Source organism: Miniopterus schreibersii (genome assembly GCF_964146895.1).
Source record: "Miniopterus schreibersii genome assembly, chromosome: 3".
NCBI classification, from domain to species: domain Eukaryota; kingdom Metazoa; phylum Chordata; class Mammalia; order Chiroptera; family Miniopteridae; genus Miniopterus; species Miniopterus schreibersii.
The window spans coordinates 30,915,871-30,932,986 of record NC_138103.1 but is presented as its reverse complement, the minus strand read 5'-3'; positions in this window follow the sequence as shown (position 1 = coordinate 30,932,986).

Sequence of the window (17,116 nt, the reverse complement as noted above, 5' to 3'; positions counted from 1 at the left end):
TCCCTTTCATGCAACCCTGTCCAAGATCTACCCAATAAAGTTCACTGTACAATACTACTATGTTGTGCTCCATCAACCCCTAAAATTCTCAACCTCACCACACCTACCCATAAGGTAAGGGCTTTCCTCAAACATTTTGGTTGTCCATTCGCATGGGCAAAATCAGTGTGGGACTCACACAGACTCAGCAGGGGACTCTGGGAAGCTCCCTGGAAGGCTTGGGTGTAGACAGGCCTTATTCACTAAAAGCTTCTCGTAGATGGTCCTGTGGGAACTGGATCCCAACCAGTGTCTAGATCTTGTCTCTTAGTCGGTTTCTCCAGGGGAAAACCCTTCAGTCTCCCTCCCGAGGAGCCCAAGCCTGGCTGCCAGCCCTCTGGATACTGAGGGAGGAAAGGACTTGACCCTTGAAGGGTGGGGGATGGGGGTAAGGTCAGGGCCAATCATGCATCTTGAGTCTGAGAGCCCACACCCTCAAGCCACCAACCAGACCCAGCTGGATCTCCACACCTGACACGGCTGAGGTGTGGACGCTTTACAGAAAACAAGGGATTAAACAAATATCTACCTCCGGAATGGGGAGAGCCTCCCCCAGGCCCTGCCCAGGCACATGCTTTTTCCTACAATAGGAGATGGCAAACTTTCTGTGAAAGGCCAAATGGTAAATATTTGGGACTTTGCAGGCCACATGATTGATATTGCATCTGCTCAACTGTGCCATTGCAGAGCAAAAGCTACCATGAACTCTGTATATGAAGGAGCATGGCTGCATTCCAAATCATCTTATTTATGCATGCGAAAATTTGAATTTAATATAATTTTCACGTGCCATGAACAATTATCCTTTTTAAAAGTTTTCCACCTATTTAAAAACGTAAAACTCTTCCATCATTGGCTGTGCAAAACAAGTAGCAAGCTGCATTTGGCCCGGTGGCAGAAGTTTGCTGATTTCTGTCTTAGAATATCACTGTCGATAATTTATTGTCAAGGCCTCTGAACCTTCTTCCTCTTCCTCTTAGTGCTAATTTTTGTCTGTAGGGATAAGGGTTACTAGTTCTGTCTGCCTCATGCAACTTCCAGGATGTGCCATGGAAATTTAGACATTTATGAATTGCCTTGGAATGGAAAAGGTGGTTACAGTGATTCCAAGAGCTCCTGCCAAGTTCTGCCCCGGGGTGGAACAAGTTGTTGATTGTCCCCTTTCCCTGGATTTTAACCAAGGTGATAAATGAGTGCAGTGGGAGGAGATCTCTGGGAAAGGTGGGAGCCGGGACTGCCCAGGCCTTGAGCTTATCTAAGTCAGAACAGCTGTCGCCAGCAATAAAGATTGTTCTAAGTAGGCCAGTACCTGTGTAGTCTCAGCTTTCAAATCATCAAAGAAAGAAGTGCCACTTTCTTAGCTGCAGGGGCAAAATGGGTGGTTGGCAGAAAATAGAGCTGCTTCTGCCACTTATTAATGTGTATTAATGTGTCAGTTCTCCTTTCTGAGCCTTGATTTTTCTCTAAAATGGGGGTCCCTAGCTCACTGGGTAGTTATGTGGATTAATAAAATAACATATCTAAAGTCCCTGCCACAGTAAAGGGGCTCAACAAAGGGCAGATAGTATAATTCTAATTTTTGTAGACAAGAAAACTCATAGGGCACACAACTCACTAGGGGTGGAGGCAGGAATACAAGTTGCTTTCTTGACTCGTCAGCTGACATTCTTTCTTCTCCCTTGCACTGTTTGAAGAGGAAGCCTCAGTTCCTTTTTTTAACCACACCTGAAATGCTAGGTAGGGAAGGCGTCAGGGCCACAGGATATCAGCTCTGTTTCCCCTTTTCTCACGCCTTTCTTGGTTTCTGCTGCAGGTGACAGACCCTCTCTCCTCTCAGGGTCAGACACTGGATAAAGCTCCCCTCTCTGTGTCATATGGTACACAGTGTACTGGTGGGCACCCCTCCCTTTGCCACCTCCCTTTGCCTTTCCAGGGTTCACCTTCACCCCTTTCCTGAGGCAGGCTCCCTTCCTCCGGGCTGGGCGGTTCCGCCTGGATGGTCACAAAGATTCTTTGTAATGTGTTTACACGGGGAGAAGTGAGAGCAGGGGCCTGGCTGTACTCAAACCACATCCCCCGGCTCTGTTTACATAAAGACAGAAGGAGCCAAGACTGATGACCCTGTTGCTTGGGCCAGGGTTATAAACATAACCCAAGTCCAGAGCCCGTGGCTTGTTTCTGGGTTACACCACACAGAAGCAGCTCAGAGGCGCCTCTTTACCCGGGGAGGCCTATTTGCTAGGCTGGGTGAGAGATGTTTACACAGGGAGGGAGGGAGCAGCGGCCATCTGGCTGTTCTCTGGCTCAGCAGGGGAGCATTTACAGGTCAGGCACCAATGTGTTCCAGGGCCTTTGGGGAGGCAGCCCCCTGACAACAGTCTTTCTGAGATGCTCATCTCTTCCTTGAGAATGAATAAGAATGAAAAATTCTTAAAACAGAGCTATTTTTTCCCCTTTACTTCTTTCCCAAAACCGAATACATAATCTAGAATCTTTCCCCCAGTTTTATTTTGCAAGGTGGAGAGAAATGCAGTTTTCAACATTTAAAGAATAGTGATGTTTGGCACCTATAAGGTACTTTGCAGTTTACCAAACATTGTCATATCCTCCATTTCATACGATCCTCAAGGCAGCAGGGTGGGCAGTTGTGGCCAATATCATCCCAATTTTACAGAAGGGGCGCTGACACTTAGAGAGGTCAAGTTGCTTGTATGAAACCACACATCCAACAAGAGGCAGAGGCTGATGACTATAGACTGCACGCTCTTTCCACTCTATTCCCCTGCCTCCCCATTTGGCTGAAAAGTGGAGTGTGCAGAGCACTTGTTCCAACATGTAATCACCTTGCAGGTGGCTCACGAAAGACAGCCTTGCATCTCGGGGACATGGTGGAAGCCAAGGCAGTGAGCCACAAGGGCACTATGCCGGGGCCATGGGTCTATCTGTGAATGCTGCCAATAGGGCATTCCCTGGACACCAGATGAAGCTTTATGTGGACCAACCATATGAAACTGCATGTAACACATACACTGTTCTACCACCAGCAAATCATGAAGGCGAGGGAGCATGTTACCAAATCACTAAATGTGTCCTCCAAATTCCTGTGGCTCTGTCTCCTTTCGGGTTTTGTCTCCCTGCATTCAAACCTGCACATGTTTGCCTGAAGCCATTACCTGAGTTCCAGTTACTGTCCTAGTTACTTCTTCACAGTTCCTTATCCTTTTATATAACTCAAAACACCAAATCTACCCTAGAGGCATCATTCCCAGCTTCCTCCCCTTTCTCTCTCCATCTGTGTCCCTTCAGTCCAGCTCCACTGCTCAATCCAAACTGCTTTGACCTGTATAATCAATTAGAACTTCTCAGCTCTCCTGCCATCCTTAGCTCAGCCACCAGCCTCACCTCCCGGTCTTTTCTTTCCCACCACTGTCAAATCCTGCCTCTTCTCTCTTTTCACCAATCTATCCTTTGGTGACCAATTCCATAACTAATGTGTTAGAGTGTTCTACTTGCAAAGTACTTCTGCACATGTGCATATAGACATATATTCATAGAGTCTCATTTAGAAGTTAGTTCCTCCTCCCCACTGGATTTCCATTCATCTCCTGCCTAAACTACTTAAACTGTTTTGTTGTTGTTTTTTTATTGTCTTTATCTTGAATGCACTTGAGTTCTGCCTGCCATCATTCTTTTATTTTTTTAAATATACTTTTAAATACATCTTTATTGATTTCAGAGAGAGAAAGGGAGAGGGAGAGGGAGATAGAAACATCAATGATGAGAGGAGAGTCATTATTGATTGGCTGCCTCCTGCAAGCCCCCTACTGGGGATCAAGCCTCGATCTCGTGGATCATAGGCTGATGCTCAACTGCTGATCCAAGCCAGCCAGGCTGCCATCATTCTTTTAATTAACCTACATTCAGATCTTTCATTAGCTTCCTCATAAAATGCTATTATAAGCCTTCAAGTGTTCTTCCTAATATGAAGGCCTCACTTCCCTTCCTCCAAACATTTTAATTAGCTCTCTCCTATATCCTATATTCTCTCAACATTCAGTGCCTGTCATCTGTTGTTAAAATCAGACTGTGACTCCTGGAACCAAAAACTTTAAGGATCATGTGGCCAGTGAAAGACAGTTCGTCCCACAGCCAGCCACCCCGTGCTGCCTGGATGTGTTTGTACATCCACAACGTGCTTGCTCACGCTGTAAGCTCCCTGGAGCAGTGATGATCCTCTGCCTTTAAAAACTACTCAGATGTTTAGAGGAAGCTCTGGGGTTAGTTCAGCTGCTCTCCAGGCTCCAGTTCAACTCTAAAATGTGTCCCCATGCTATAAGTTCTCTCTTCTCTGCCATTTGACCTATATCAGAGGCAAAATTGGGGAGGTGCTGCTATAAATAACCCCCAGTTTGTCTGTGATTGAAAATCCAATGATCAGAGAAGGTTTGGTATTGTGCCCTATGGTTCAAGGCTCCTAAAGGTAATGCAAAATTTGTATATAGTTTGGACAAATGGAGGGGAGACCTGGGAACACAGTTCAAGGTTATCATTGTCTTCTTTACTTTGGTTCTCCAAGGATGAGGAAAGGCCACCCTGTCCCAGTTGAGTGCCTGTCAGAGCCAATGGAGCTGTGCTGAGCTCTCCTATATCCTTGTCACTTTTATGTGTGGTCAACAGAGGCTGCCCTGTCATTGACGCACAGACAACAAAAAGCTGTTGCATGGGCCCACACGTGCAGCTCAAGCCCAAAGGTCAGTCAACAGCCCAGAGCCCTAAACTTATCTTATGTCCAATGTGAGTGAGTCAAAAAGCTTAATAATGATAACAATAGCACTACTAGTTAACCACAATACTTCACAGTGTGCCAGGCACTGTGCCAGAGTTTTACATGGATCAACTCAGAGCCTCATGACACCCCAATCCCAGTTTCACAGATAGAGAAAGGCTCCTACAGGTAATGTAACTACACCAAGAATAAGAGGTACAGAAGAGATTAGAAACAAGGCTGTCAGAATTTAATGCCCATACACAACATACCGTAGACAGAAAGGATTTGCTTTTTAGCTTACTTGTTTTGTTTTGATGAGGTACCAATCTCCTCATTCAGACCCAAGTGCTTTTGTACTTGTGTGACAAGATGTGGACTGGAATTCTGTTGTTACTGACTAGAGTCCAAAGTAAGGACAGAGAGGCCCAAACTTCTGGAAGACACTCCCGGCCCACAGCACAGGACGCCAAAGAACCCAGATACCACCTACATGACAGGTGGAAAAGCTCAGATGCTTTGCTATATGCCAGTTTCCCTGCTCCCTGAGTTTAGAGGGAACTGGCAAAAAAGAGACAAGGGCTTTGTAGAAGCTGAATGTTTTCCACACCTTAAAAATGCTTCCCTCTCTTCCACGGTGATCCCCACTCACACTCACGGTGAAGCCAAGAAAGAATGCCTCCAAAAACTGGGGGTAGGGTGGGGAGGAGTGCCAGTAACAGGAGGAGGCTGGTATCTCATTCTCTGCTTGGTCATTAGACAGGAGTCTTCCTCCCACCCAGGCAAGTGCAGGGTGATTCAACAAATCCACTGTCTAAGACAGGAAAGTAGCCAGAGGAGAGCATTGTGAAAGCCCATGTTCATGCCGTTTGAGTGGCCAAAGATGTGTGAATTTCCCACAGATCAAGTGGTCCCAGAAGAAGGTAGTTGAGCTTCAGCTGACCTACTGTGCCCCACCAAAGGGACCCCAGCAAAAAGAGGGTGTAGGATGCCTTGCTGGGACGGATCTACTAGGAGAGGGGGTTAGGTAGGGAGCAGGCCCCTAAGAGCTCCCTGAAGATTTTACCCCTGTATTCTATGAGCCAACATTTGGATGTCTGTCACACAGACCATTGGTAGTGGTAGATGGTATTTTCCAAAAGTGGCCACAGCAATATTTCTGGTCTCATTTGCCCTTTCAAAACCTTTTCATTCCCCATCAAGAGGTGGCATCTATTTCCCCTTCCAAAGTGATGCTGTGTGACTTCTGAGGTTGAGTGATAAAAGGCAACATGACCTCTACCTTTCTCTCTCTCTCTCTCTCTCTCTCTCTCTCTCTGTGTGTGTGTGTGTGTGTGTGTGTGTGTCCCTGGATGCTTGTCCTTGGATCCAAGCCACTATCCTGTGAGGAGGCCCAGGCCACATGGAGAGGCCATATACAGATATACCGGTGTTCTGAACAATAGCTGCAGCTAAGATCTCAGTTGACTACCAGAATCAACCCCTGGATTTAGGAGTGAGTGAGTAAGCTTCCAGATAATCCAACCCCCAGGCTATTAGCCTCCCTAGCTCAGCCAAGTGGAGCAGAGAGGAGCCAACTATGCTGGTCCCTGCCAAAAATTGAGGATTTAGGAGCAAAATAAATGTTCTCATTGTTTAACCCACTAAATTTGGGGGTAATTTGTTTTGCAACCTAAGTAACTGGAACACTGTGATACCTAGGGAGCAGTAACAGTTAACAGAGAGAGTTAAGTAAGAGACCCTTGCACTTTTCCTCTCTCGTCTCTTAGATTAGGAAAGGGGAGGAGGAGGTAGTTGTCTAGAGGCAGACGCCTCACTTCCTTCACTCTGGGGAGAGTGAGGAATAAGAGTAAAGCTCAGACCACCCTCCTCTTCCCACTGCAGTTCCCCAGACACAACCTGGCCAACAGTAAAGAAGGGAACTTTTGAATGAAACTAGGGTTTTAAACTGGGCAGAATCTTAAGTGAAAGTGACTAGGGTGCACACAATTTCTTTCAGGTGCCATGTAAAAATCTGTCACCCAGAGAGATGGGAGATTTGATAATACAGAGGGGAGCAATGGGGGGGGGAAATAAAACTATTTCATTTTCATGCCTCTTTGAATTGAGGTTGCTCAGTAAAGTTGGTCATATTTTTAAGTAATCAAATTTATTCCTACCTAAGGACCAAGCGTGGGCACCATCCTTGGGGCATTGAGAATGTTTATTTCAGAAGTCAGATGATATAAGAAGATGTGGCAGGAGGCATGGAAACCAAAAGCCCCAATCAGAGTAATTCCTACAAAAACAAGATGAAGTATTTTGAGAGGGGGTTTCACTGGTTAACCTGATACCTTCCACATACTACAGGCATCAAGGATATGGCTAATCTTTGCCAGATTGTGCTGTGACAGACATCAACCTAGGAGCTTTTTATTTAAGCCTCACAACAACCAAATGGAGATTATGTTAATAGCCCCATTTTACAGACAGGGAAACTGAGGCTCAGAGAGATTAAGTAACCTTCCCAGGTTCACTTTTCCAAGTCCAGTCTCTCTCATAGACACAGAAGTTTAAGTAATTTTCCCAAGGTAGCAGAGCAAAGATCGAAGTCCCCTCTGACTCCAAGGTCACACAGAAAATTCTCACATGGCTTTGCCTCTCTCTCCTCTTGAGGGAGAGCAGCATTGAGGGCTGTTTTGTTAAGGCAGAGAGTTTTATTCTCAGTTCATATATATCTAGAAATTGTCCATTTTTCTTCTACCCTGAATCTTGTCTATTTCTGACTTTTCATAGTGGCTGTTAGGTGACTTTCCTTCCCACCCCCACAGGCCAACTCTTTCCCTACAAAGTCCTTGGAAATGGTTCACATATGGGGAAAAAAATCTGAGCCATTGTCTGTTGAGGATAAATGGAACATATTCCTAAGTCCCCTACATAGGGTCCTTGCCCCTTCCTGTGCGACTTTTTCTAATACCCATTCTGGACATTTCCCTTTTATTAGCACTATCACAAGAAAAATTCCATACAGAAATAACTTTATTGGATAAGCAGGGCCTGTTCCATTTTAAACCTTCTGTAACTTCCTAGCTGGAAACTAAGGGAAAGCCATGGATTTCACATATTAAGAGCAACCAAGAGGCCAAGAGAGGTTTGTGTAGAAGGAAGAACCTATTATATGCCATTTTGCAGGAAAGTAATGGCCCAATACTGGGTGAAGTAGTGGCAACTGTCTTCACAATTTAGCAAGGAAGTGTTTTTCCAAGGAAACGTTGTGGTCTCAAAAGCCAGGATGGGAACAGCCCACTAATGACATATCTTTAGATAAGGCTAGGCATGTCCCACTTTCCCACAGAGGGGCTGGACATGCTCTGAAGAGCTGAGATCTGGAATTAGGCTTTCTAGCAGGGTGGGTCAAGGCACTGAGGTAGGCCAAACACAACTGAGGGTACCAGGAGGAAGTCCTAACAAGCATGAAAATGAATGCGCCAAGGGTCTGGGACAGATAGGCAGAATTGGCATTGGGAATCTCATACAAGGTAGAGGTTCCAACACTAGCTGATATCCAGGAAGGTTGATATTGGTAAGTGGGCAGGCAGGCAGCATCCAGGAGGTCTGCCAGTAGGGATCTAAGACCCACCCACTGTGATCAAGAGCAAGACATGGGTTCCAGCCTCTGGATGAAGAGTGTCAGGGCCAAAGCCCTGTGCCAGTCCTAAATGGACCAGAGAACTAGGCAAATTCTAAACCAGGACACCAAACTCGGGGACAAAGCAGGACTCCAGACATGGGAACTCAGATACAAGATGGAAGGATACCTGATCTTCAAAACAAAAAAGAAGTTCAGGTCACAGAGCTGATGCCCAAGAACAACCAGGGTAACCTTCTGCTGAGACCCAGTGGTCAGTTGGGTTACCTTATATCTTTCCTTGATATGAACAAGCCTGCAAACCATGGGCAGCTAACCTGTGAGAGGACCACCAGTGGTCCCAGCTGGGCAGAACCAGACAGGACTTGGCTTTTCCCTCCCTCTGGGTTATCTCATTGCGGTCCAGCCACCGCTCCTTCTCCTCCTTATGCTTAAGTTAAGGACAGAAGAAATGGCTCATTGGTCCAAATCATGATTCACCAGGCCCAATAGCCTGTCATTTAAGGGAAGCACAATAGATAGTTTTGTAATTGTGCACATATATTCTCAAAAGACTAAAAATTGTCTTCAAAACTCTAGTCTTATATAATCCATTTGACATCTATGAGAGAAACATTGATCAGTTGCCTCCTGTACACACCCAAACTGGGGATTGAACCTGCAACCTGGGCATGTGCCCCTCACAGGGAATTAAACCAGTGCCTTTCGATGCATGGGACTACACTCAACCAGCTGAGCCACACCAGCCCGGGCAAGGCTTACAAGTCTTAAATACATATCTCCTGGATTTCTACTTCTGGCCATATGGCAGACAAGATGATCAAAAAAACCTTCCCCATGTTGCACACTGAAAAATTACGGGTTCCATGCAAAAGGCATCCTTTTTTAATGCATGAATGAGCTGATAGGAAAGTAAGGGAACTCTTTGGAGGCCAGAAATGACAAGAAAGCACTAATTCAGAGGAATAAGCGCAGAGAGACTTTTCCCTGAAGTGTCTGCTCTTTAACAGACCACACATGTGGGGTATACAAAGCTAGGGATCTGAGACCTCGTCTAAAACTTGGAACCTCACAGGATGGCACTCTGAAGGGTGAATAAAAATAAAATCCACACCAAGGCAGAAGACGATGGGGTATGTGGCCTTGGAAATTTGGGGCCTTGGAAAATTCCTAACCAAAGCCATCCTCACAAAGGTCTAGGGCCTGAAATCATGCTATTTGAGTAACACAAAAGATCTCTAGCTAAATTTAGTTTATAGTGACCCTGATTTATTAATGTTCCTCAGTACAAAACTGAATCAAACACAGATTCTTACTATAAACCCAGGGCTCAACTGGTTCCCACAGAGAACCCTGAGGAATTCACAATGAAAAGTCACTAGCTATATGAGGAAACACCCCAAGGTCCCTAGTGCCTGTGCTGGTGACACATTCAGGGTGCGTCCCTGCATTATTAACTCTCCCAGATTTCACAACACAGAAGTCAAGCTCGGGAGCCGTTTCTAGAGTGCCCTTCAGAAACCTGTATTTGTTCAGGGCAACCTGCCAGTCCTTAAGCACAGTGTCTACTTGCCACAGTAAATCATTATATTTAGTGGTAATTTCAACACCTTTACCTTTGAGTTTTTCCAGAACTTTGGGTAGATGCCACTGGAGCCCATTACCTGAGCTTGTTTGCCATAGTCTAGGACATTGGGGTGACCAGCACTCTTTCATATGGCCCCTCTAACTATTTGTGGGCCCAGCAATCTCATTTCTTGGAATCTATCCTTAGGAAATAATCAGAGATATCTTTAATGATTATGCATAAAGATGTTTTGCTATTCTCATAGCACCAGAAACTGTTTTATCTAATTATTTACGTGTCTCTTTTTTCCAGCATAGATGGAAGCTCTATTATTTCCTCCTCTAATTAAGATAGTAAGACTAATAATGACAATAATGATAGATAACATGCATTGAGTGTTTACTATGTGTCAAGCCCTTTGCTATACACATTGCATCATTTAACTCTCACAAAAACTTTATGAGGTTAGTATAATTATTACCATTATCAGTTATTATCAATAATTAATTATAATTTTATAAAAGAAGAAAGTTAAGGCTGAGAGAGATTATTAAAAAGCCTTCAAACATATAACTAGTTAGCAGAGGTAAGACTTGAACTCAGCTCCATCTGACTCTAACTTTTATGCTTTGAATAAGTACATTATGCCTGGTATATGGTGAAGCTTAAGAGGAGTTCACCAGTCTCTTAAGTCATTCCATGGAATAGGCCGTACCTCAGAGAAGTGTCATAGATATTTAAGTTTCTTGTCCAGTGTGACAGCTGTTGTTTAATCTATTCAAATCTCTGCCCCTACACCCCTAGGATCTCAGCTGTCCTCCCCCCCCCCACCACTGATAGAGCCCTGATTTTGTTCAGGTTCTCACTGTCCATACAGCTCACAGGTACCATATCCCAGGTAGTGAATCTTTGTAAATCTTAGCCAGTCATGGTGATTCCATCCTCTATGCTCTGATGGTCCTTGGCATTGGTATGTGGTGCTCTTCTAGCTGAGAAGATGTGAAAGTCTACTGGGAAAGGGGGGGGGCAAAGAGTTATGAGATTTTCCTTGCTCTTAAAAGGGAACACAAGACAGAAGACAGTCCCTTTTACATGCTCTGGATATGGTATGAGGAGGAGATGACCGGAGCTATGACAGCCATCTTGGGATCATGAGGGGAAGCAGCCAAAAGCAACTGTCATGTGTGTTGCAATTGTTCTCATTTGTCTTTTAAGTTTGTAAGAGGTATTTTTTTCTTTTTAAAAACTAGTTTTAACAGGAGTTTAATTTTAAAATCTATCATTTTATGGTTCCTATTTCTGGATTGTTTGAACTGGAACTTTGGGTGGTAAGTGATAGAAATTGAGCAAAAATAAGTTTAGGCAAAAATGAGAATTTATTAATTCACATAACTGAAAAGAATAGAGGAGTAACCTAGCATTACGGGAATCAGGGACTAAGCACCACCTCTCTGCTTCTCAACTTGCTTTTCTCTCCTTGTAAGCTTTATTTTCTCACGATGGTTATATCTATAAGGTTAGACTCACTTCCAAAGGCAGTACCAGAACACACATCTCTTCAGTTTTATGAACAGAGATGGGTTGAAAGAATCTCATGGTGGCTCAGATTGGTGGCCAGGAGAGTGATTATCCCAGTTTGGATGAGGAGCTCACCTCTAGCCCAGCCACCATGGCCAGGAAGGTAAGAAGAAGACATCTCCAGTTCAAACCACATGTCCATAGCAGGGGAGGGTGAGGGTGGGAGAGGTTTCTCAGAAGAGGGGTCTGCTGGGCAGACAAGACAATGGTTGCCTACCTCAGGTGTCATGCTTAATAATCCCCTCATTCCCCAAAGTGTACAAATAATCACATCTCTTTTCTTCTATTACTCATATGACTTTACATTAAAATTTTTAATCTATCTAGAATTTTTTTAAAAACATATCTTTATTGATTTCAGAGAGAGGTAAGGAGGGAGAGAGAGAGAGAGAGAGAGAGAGAAACATCAATGGTGAGAATCATTGATCGGCTGCTTAGCCTGCAACCTGGGCATGTGCCCTGACCGGGAATCGAACCCCGATCTCCTGGATCCTAGGTCAATACTCAACCACTGAGCCACGCCCGGCTGGGCTAGAATTTATTTTGATGTAAGTATAAAATACACATCTAGTATGTTTTCCAAATTGGTGGCCGATTGCTCCAAAACACAACTATACAATGAGTTACAAAAATAAGACCTATAGCAACTATGCACATTTTCTTTCTTATTTGTATTTTTAAAATATGTTTTTATTGATTTTAGAGAGAGGCAGGAAGGGAGAAGGAGAGAGAGAGAAAAAAACACTGGTGAGAGGAACATTGGCTGCCTCCTGCACACCCCCTACTGGGGATCAAGCCCACAACCCAGGCATGTGTCCTGACAGGGAATGGAACCGCTGACCTCTCAGTGCATGGGACTGAGCAACACCGGCCTGGGCTTGTATTATATTTTACATTTATATATGTATTTATATATTTCTATATATTCACTAATCATTCTTTTTCTCTCTCTCTCTGTTTCTCTTATTATTTTATATAAAGATTATTGTTAATTTTACATCAGTAATGGTTAATTTACAGTTCAGATTTTAGGTTACAGACTACGCAGGTGAGATACTGGAAGTGAATGAGAAGAGAAATGAACAACACCCGATGGCAGATACAGTGACTGATGGGACTTTGTGGAAAGGGCAAAAACATTTTATTTGTCTGAGGGGTAATTGAATTATCTTAAATGAAAGCATAGCATGTTTTGTTGCTGCCGTTGTTGCCTGGAAGCTAAATATGGATGAAAGGGTGAGAATGGATGCAATGGACTTTGACTGTCTACTCTCAGCTCAGTTCTCTCCCTTCTGTATTCCACTCTGCATTGAAGAAGTCTGGAACCCTGCAAGTTACACTTTCTGGACTCTTTTGCCAACAGGTGATTCTGTTGTCATTTTCTGCAGGGTTAGTGGCAACAGCCTTGATGGTTGTGAAGGGAGCCGTCAGATTGACAGCTGGTGGTGAAGCAGTGCCCAGGGGTGCAGGTTCGTAGGAGCCCAGGGCCAGGGGTGCAGGTTCATAGGATGTACAGCTCAGAGGGAGGGCTTGAAGGATTCTTCCCTCAGGAAATTGTGGTAAGCGGAATGATCCACCCCCACTCCCACCCCTTCAATATCTGTATCTGTGCCCTAATCCTCCAAACTGTGAATATGTTATCTTTCATGGTAAAAAGGACTTTGCAGATGTGATTAAATTAAGGATCTCAAAACGAGATTATCCTAGATTATCTGGGTGGTCTCAATGTCATCACAAGGTTCTTATGTGAGTGAGGCAGAAGGCTCAGAGTCAGAGATTGAAGATGTGAGGATGGAAGTAGAGGCCAGAGAGAGGAAGGGAGACTTGAAGATGCTACACTACTGGGTTTGAAGATGGAGGCAGGGGCCACGAGCCAAGGAATGTAGGTGGCCTAGAAGAGATTTAAAAAGACAGGAAATGGATTCTTTCTAGAGCCTCCAGAAGGAATACAGCTCTGCAGACAACTTGGTTTTAGCCCATTAAGACCCAATTTTGGACTTCTGACTTCCAGACATGTAAGAGAATAAATGTGTATTATTGAAACCACTAAATTTGCAGTTATTTGTTACAGCAGTAATAGGAAACTAACACAGAAACTAAATAGCCCCAGATAAAAGGCTTCTAGAAATTAACCATTGGGAATCTACCAAAAGGAAAAGTTGGTCGGCCGGCCAATCACAATGTGGTGACAGCCCCCAGCATTCAGTGAAACTGCTTTATCTAATTTTATTTATTCATATACACCCTAAAGGCTGTGAGACTGGAACAGGTAGCCACAGGGGGCAGCTCAAGGAGTAAATCTGAGAGGTGGCAGCATCACACTGTGCTCAGAAATGCAGGCCCCTGCGATAACTAAAGCTTTGTCGCAAGACTTGTCAGCCAGCCTCTCACATGGTGTGGGCAATGTCTCAGGCGGTTTCTCAGGCCTTCGTGCAACTAAACCTGAGGACACATTCCTCCAGTTCAAAAGGCCCAGACATGCCTGAACCCCCAAGGTGGATTCAGGTCAGAACCAAGGAGGTAACTGCTCACCATTTATACCCGTGTTATCCTCACAATCACCTTTGAGGTAGGTACCACTGCTTCCAGTTTGGAACTGAAGAACTGTATTTGCTAGGGCTGCTGTAACAAAGTGCCACACGCTGGAAAACAACAGAAATGTATTTACAGTTCTGGAGGCTAGAAATTCAGATCAAGGTGTTGGCAGATAGGTTCTTTCTTCACGCTCTTTCTATGGCTTGTTGATGGCCAACTTCTCCATGTGTCTCTTCACATTGTCTTCCCTCTGTGCATGTGTGTGTCCAAATTTCCTCTTGTTATAAGAACACCAGTCGTGTTGGATTTGAGCCTACCCCTTACTTAACTTGATCACATCTATAAAAACCCTAACCCCAAATAAGATCACATTCTGAGGTGCTGGGCTTCAGGACTCCCAACATACCTCTTTTTGAGGACACAAGTTAACCCATAACAGAAACAAAGCCTCAGAGAGGTTAACTAACTTGCCCAAACTCATACAGCAAGTTAGTATTCCAGCAAAGATTTAAAACCCAGTGTGCACTGCCTTCCATGTGCAGCCACAAGACATAGAAGAAAAAAATCATGGCTTATGTATTTTTGCCTTCCAAGCTGAGTTTTTTAATACCTTATGGTTTCTGGAAAACGTTTTCCATATTTTTGGGAAAAAGAAAGATTTTTTAAAAAATGTGTCTTTATTGATTTCAGAGAGAGGGAGAGAGAGATTGAAACATCAATGATAAGAGTCATTGATCTGCTGCCTCTTGCATGCCCCCTACTGGGGATCAAGCCCCCAACCAGGACATGTGCCCTGACCAGGAATCCAACGGCAATCTCCTGGATCCTAGGTCGATGCTCAAATGCTGAGCCACGCCGGCCAGGCAAGAGATTTTTCTGTTATCCACCAATCTGTCTTCAGCCCTCCCCTCATCACACACATCTGACAAGTGCTTCTTGAAGCCTTTTCTCAGTGAAAGCCACATTAGTGCAGTACAAATCAATATTTGAGTAGCACTTATCAGAAGCTTTTCCAGGTGCTGACTCATCTTGTCTTGGATAGTAGAAAGGGGACTGTAATAGTATTCTGCTCTTTTTTTTTTTCTTTTAATCCTTACCCAAGGATATTTTTTCCATTGCTTTTCAGAGAGGGAGGGAGGGAGGGAGGGAGGGAAGGAAAGAGAGAGAAACACTGATGTGAGAGAGACACATAGATTGGTTGTCTCCCATACTCACCCCAACCCGGGCCAGGAATGGAGCCTGCAACTGAGGTACGTGCCCTTGACTAGGAATCAAACCCGAGACCTTTCAGTCTACTGGCTGACACTCTAACCACTGATCCAAGCTGGTTAGGGCTATTCTGCTAATTTTTTAGTGACCTACTACAGCCGAGAGGTATTAAGTGTTTGGGGAAGATTATACAATTCAGAAAGTGGTCTCCTTGCCCTGATGCCAGGGAGCCTCCTGTGGCCTCTTCCTGCTCCAGCCATCCACCTTGCCAGGGAAGCACTAGCCTTCCTGCAAGCAGGACCAGTGGGCAGCTCGCAGACGCCATGGGAATTCCTTCATGGTCACCACCCTCCCCCTGGCATTGAGGGCCACAAGAGTTGGGAAGGTTGGTGCTGGTTTAAGGTGGTAATGCCAAGAATTAAAAACAACCAGCCACATCCATCAATGTCCTCACTGAGGGCCTAGTGGGCCACCTCCAGGATTCACAATTTCCTCAGACAATGGGGGGAAAAAGTCTATTTTTTGAAAGGGAAGAAATTGCAACTGTGCTTCCATACTGTTTACAAGGATCAGCATTCACGTCACAGGGAGATGGTTCTTTGTTTAGGGAAATCCCTTGAGGGAACTTGTTTAAGAAAGGGGAGACTCCTTGGCCAGGGGGATCTTTAGACAAGAGGTAGCACACACCACCTGCCTGCAAACCTGTCTGCTCCCAACTCAGAGGAAGTGTATGTGTGCATGTGCCCTGTGTGAGTGTGCCCTTTGTTTGCCAAGTACCATTTTAAAATGGAGAAATTTCACATAAAAATCCCATTTCTCTTTTCTCCTTGGTTAAATGAACCTATCTGGTAATTCTGAGTCCACGCCTCACATGGCAACAATAGCTTAAAAAGTGATTTCCTCCTTCAGCCAGGGCATGGGCTCAACAGATGGGTGGGTAGCCACAATCCCACTTCACAGTCAGGTAACAATTAAATTTATCCCAGCCATTGGCTGCCTGGCCTCTGTGTGCATTTGGGAGGTGGGGTGGGGTAGACTGAGATACATAAAGAGAAATCAATGTTCAATAGAATAAAAGCTCCAAGAGATTTTTGGGATCCTACAAGAAAGGAGAGGTAAGGAGGATTTGGATGAAGCAAAGGACTTAGGGAGGGCTGTGGGGCTAAGCATCAGAGGGCTGGCCAGCAATAAATTCCTGATGTCTGAGAGACCTAAAAATGTTGAATACTCATTTTGAGGTTGATTCCAGTCTTCACTACTATAATATTGCTCATTGATTCAGAAACTTAGGGTTAAATCTATTGTTCACAATAGCCTTGCATGATGGAACTTTCATAGTGAAGAAAAGGCTGTTCCAAGCCAGGGGACCCAGAGAAGACAGCAACGAGCAGTAGCACTTAGGGGCAGCAGCCCCAATACAGTTGACCTTGAGACAACCCCACTTTCCACTAGCAGAGAGTAACCTTCAGAAAAGAGGCTACACAGAACCCTTCATTCTGCCCTGGGAAACCTGCAACCAGGCCAGAAAAGTGTATTGAGGGATTATGCATCATTTCACGTTGCATTTTAGTGACCCACACATTGATCACTGTAAACTTCTTGTAGACCAGCACAATGTTACTTTTGTATCCTCCAAAATCAAGCATACTCCCTGATACATAATAGGTGATAAATGGCTACAAATAAATAAATAAATTCTGCCATTATTCTGATGTGATCCAATAAATTAAGCAAGGCCAGTGGAAGGATATTTGCCACTCTTCTGGTGTAAGTAACTTTGCTGCAGGATGAAAAT